Below are 3,939 nucleotides of genomic sequence, written 5' to 3' on the forward strand. Positions count from 1 at the left end.
CGCGTACATTGATGAGCTTCATGCACGATTGGGGGATGCCTTGGAACAGGTGGAGTGTGAGGGGAATTATATTGAGTAGTTACAAATTAAATTGGAGGAGGCGCTACGGCAGGCAGATGAGGTTCAGGGAAAGTATGTGCATGGGGAGTCACAACAATTGGCCGATACACAGGAATGAATTTGGGGGCTGGAAAAGGATTTAGCCAACACAGGCGAGGTACGACATGGAGAAATGATTAAAGTGGAGTGGTTACTTTGGTTGGTGGAACATGAGAAGAGTGAACTGAACAAAAGAATAGAGGAGGAGCAAATTCGTAACTCCCGGGAGAAGAAGAGCTTGGAGGAAGAATGGAATACAAAGCTGGAAAAGGAAAAACGGGAACATGATTTGGAATTGAAACAACTGAAAGAAGAGGTATGATCAGGCAATCAGATAAGCGAAAGCCTAGAACAGAAGATAAAAAGAGGAGAGAAATATCTGGAGCATAGGAAGGAAGAATTGTTGGAAAAGTCAAGACAGTTTGAGGAACTACAGGGAGAAATGAGGAAAGTAGAATGGAGTACCCGTGGGTTGGAACATGAGAAGAGCGAACTGAACAAAATAAAAAAGGAAGATCAAATTAGTAACTCCTGGGATAGGGAGAACTTTGAAGAAGAATGGAAAACAAAGCTGGAATGGGAAAAACAGGAACACGATTTGGAATCGGAACAACTGAAGGAAGAGGTAATATCAGGCAATCAAATAAGAGAAAGCCAAGAACGGAAGATAAAAAGAGGAGAGAAATATAAGGAACAACTAAAGGAATACGGTAAGAAAATGGATGAATTGAGGAAGGAAGCATGCGAAAGAGTTGTGGAGATGAGAAAGAAATTATGGAAAAAAGCTTCTGAGTTACAGAAACACCAAAACAAAGAGAGGGAATTACAAAACGAGCTGAGGATGTTAAGAGAGGAAAGAAAGAGAACGGAGAATGAAACGTTAAGGAACCACACTGTGCAGATCGAACAGTTAGAAGCCAAAGCAAGATTAAAGAATGAGATGGAAGGAAGAGTCGTGAAAGAACAAGGAATGAAGCAGGAAAGGGAGATCAACCAATTGAGAGAGATGACGGCATTGGAGAATGAGGAACATGAGAGACGGTGGGATAGGAAACAAAAATAACATGAATTTGAAATTGACCAACTGAAGGAGAAAGCAAGGTTAGAGTATGCGGAGATGGTGAAATAACAAGGAATGAAGAAGGAAAGGGAGATCAACCAATTGAGAGAGATGACGAGATTGGAGAATGAGGAACATGAGAGACGGTGGGAGAGGAAACAAAAGGAATATGAATTTGAAATTGACCAAATCAAGGAGAGAGCAAGATTGGAGTACATGGAGATGGAAAAACTCCGGAAAGATAACGAACAACTAAAAAGGCTCAGAGAGGAAGAACGACTCAAATGGAAAGGAAAATGAAGCCAGGAAGTACAACAGCACAATAATATGGGATGTGTGACATCACCACAGGGAGGAATGTTAGTGGTGTAGGTTTTGATTGACATCACTCGTCGGATGACACGACAATTAGAGCAAACCCTGGTGATGGAGACATTGAGGGAGCATACGGGGTTGTTGAGGAATGAAACATATTTTGAGCAGGTACAGCATGTGGAGCTGACAGCGCCAGAGGAGTGTGGCGAACCGATGATGAGCAACCTGGTGGAGAGAAGCGACCGGACCGAGGTGACTCTGAAATGAAGCAGGTACGAGGGCACATGCATACATGGTGTGGACGATGAGCTTCAGGTCGGAATTGAATTTTATGTTAATGAAGAGACTCTGTCCGATGGGGTGCACGTATACGTGACCCCTGAATGTGTGTGGAGTGCCTGTGAATGAATGCTGTGAGCCCACAGTCCAGACTACAGTACCGGTGTGTGCTGCCAAGGCCAAAACGTGTGTGGGTAGTCACGTGGTGGTCGGGGATGTAACCCTGGAATGCGAGGCATTTCGTCAGTACGCAGGCAACGTTGAATGGGTGGAAGGTCAACACATAACCTTGGAATGTGTGCAGCCTGCTGTGTGTGGGAGTCCTGAGCGTGGAATGAGTGGTGACGTAGGAAATAGGTTAGAGGTGCAAGGGGAAATAGAAATGCCACCGGGACAGAACTTGAGCCAGGGGACGGAAACCATAATGGACAGCTCCGCATGGGTTCTTACAGAGTTGGAGGTGCTGCATCCAGGAGCAGGCTTTGGAAATTGGATTTTAATTTATCTCTCAGCCTCACTGGAACTTCGGGGTAGAGCGCAGATGAGTAGCAAGCGGCACTGGCATGTGTCACTTGGTCTTCAAACCTCTCAGAGGACACGAGTGGGTTGGCTAGCTGAGTGGGGTTTATCTGTCTTCAGGGAGTTAGAGAGAAGATGGGGGAGGCTGCTCTCCTGATTGCGGTTTGCCTGATTTCGGCGAACCCTGGAGAAGAGGGGGAGGCCGCTTCCCCAATTAGGGTTTGCCTGATTTCCGCGAACCCTGCAGAAGAGGGGGAGGCCGCTCCTGCAATTGTGGTTTACCTGACTTCCGCAAACCCTGGAGGTGAGGAGGGGGTGGACCACAACCCCAATTGAGACGTGACCCCTATGAGCCATGGCGAAAGGCGGCGGGGTCATGTAATGGGTAATGAGGGATTCGTTCCCTCACTCCCCTTCCAATGAGTCAAAGAAGCAGGCCATATGGGGATGTGACAATTTTGATTGAAAATTATATCGAGAGTGATTGCAAATTGAGAGATGATAGAAGGGATAAGAGTGGCATGAGTGGATTTGGGTGATTATTAGAAAAAAAAAGTAAAGAGGTGGAGACATTGCAGGCAGAGAGTTAAACACACCTGAAGCAAGTGGATGACAGAGTGGCTTGTTTGAGCAAAGACTGAAATGCCTGGTGAGAACAATGCAGAGGTTCCATGGGACTGGTGAAGTGATTTTGAAGTTTTGTAAATTGTTTAAAATATACGATTAGGGCAGTATGGAGGAAGCCAGCGGATGACGGAGGTAGTGACAAATTGATTAGGGTTTGATGAAAAAGTGTATCAGTTAAATTTGATGACCAAGTGGGATCCGAGGGACTGGTGTGTTTTTGTTTTCACATAAAAGTGAAAGGTGTTGGATGGTGTTGTGGACCCGGTGTGTGGCACTGTATACGCACTGGTCTTCTTCTCCAGAATGGATAACCCGACTGCCTCGAACTTTGCACACATTTGTGATGTTCCATGGGAATGTTAAGTTGTCAATTTGGTCAAAATCGTTACATAATTTCTATAATAAAAATGATGCAGATTAGCCTCATTAAATATGCAAAAGAGTGTGAAAAATTGAGCGAATTGTACAGCTCTGATATTGATGGATTCAGATAATGCTAACCATCACAGTTTCCATTGCCAGCTATGAGAGATCATTCAGCAAGTTAAAACTAATACTTTCGTATTTGAGAGCCTCCTTGGCCAAGGCAGACTGTGACCTTGCTCTGCGGGGGGGTAATTACTGACTTTGAACACATCGTAGACCAGTTTGTATCAGTGAAGAAAGGAGTCATAATTTGTTAATTGAAAGATTATCGAATTGGGTTGTATTTTTGTACAGATGTTGTGGTAAAGTGATTTAAAAGATGGGTGTCAGTTGTTTGGACAAAAACGCAATTTCAAATTGCCAGAGGTATTATTGGTACACTATGTGGATGATTGTAGGGGAAACATCTTAAACCTTTTGGGGTACTGGCTGCCAAAGGCCAAATTATAACTGTGCAGGACCTAAGTAACGTATGGGGAACATGTGTTGAGTGGAACCTTGGGAATGCTGTGGGGTGGTGGCTCGTGAACTAAACTGAAGGTGTGGTGTTGTCATGAAGAGGAAAATATTTTATTTTATTTTTTGGGGTGGTTTGAATCGAAAGATGTCCGACA

At 44.5% G+C, this 3,939-nt stretch overlaps 1 pseudogene; it reads left to right on the forward strand.

Annotated features, from left to right (window-relative positions):
* Positions 1 to 232: 232 nt before the first annotated feature.
* Positions 233 to 3,939, forward strand: part of LOC147034839 (uncharacterized) — a 59,022-nt pseudogene continuing 55,315 nt past the window's right edge.

This window comes from Eptatretus burgeri, chromosome 1, assembly GCF_056783735.1.
Source record: "Eptatretus burgeri isolate ZD-2024b chromosome 1, Ebu_testis_v1, whole genome shotgun sequence".
Taxonomy (NCBI): domain Eukaryota; kingdom Metazoa; phylum Chordata; class Myxini; order Myxiniformes; family Myxinidae; genus Eptatretus; species Eptatretus burgeri.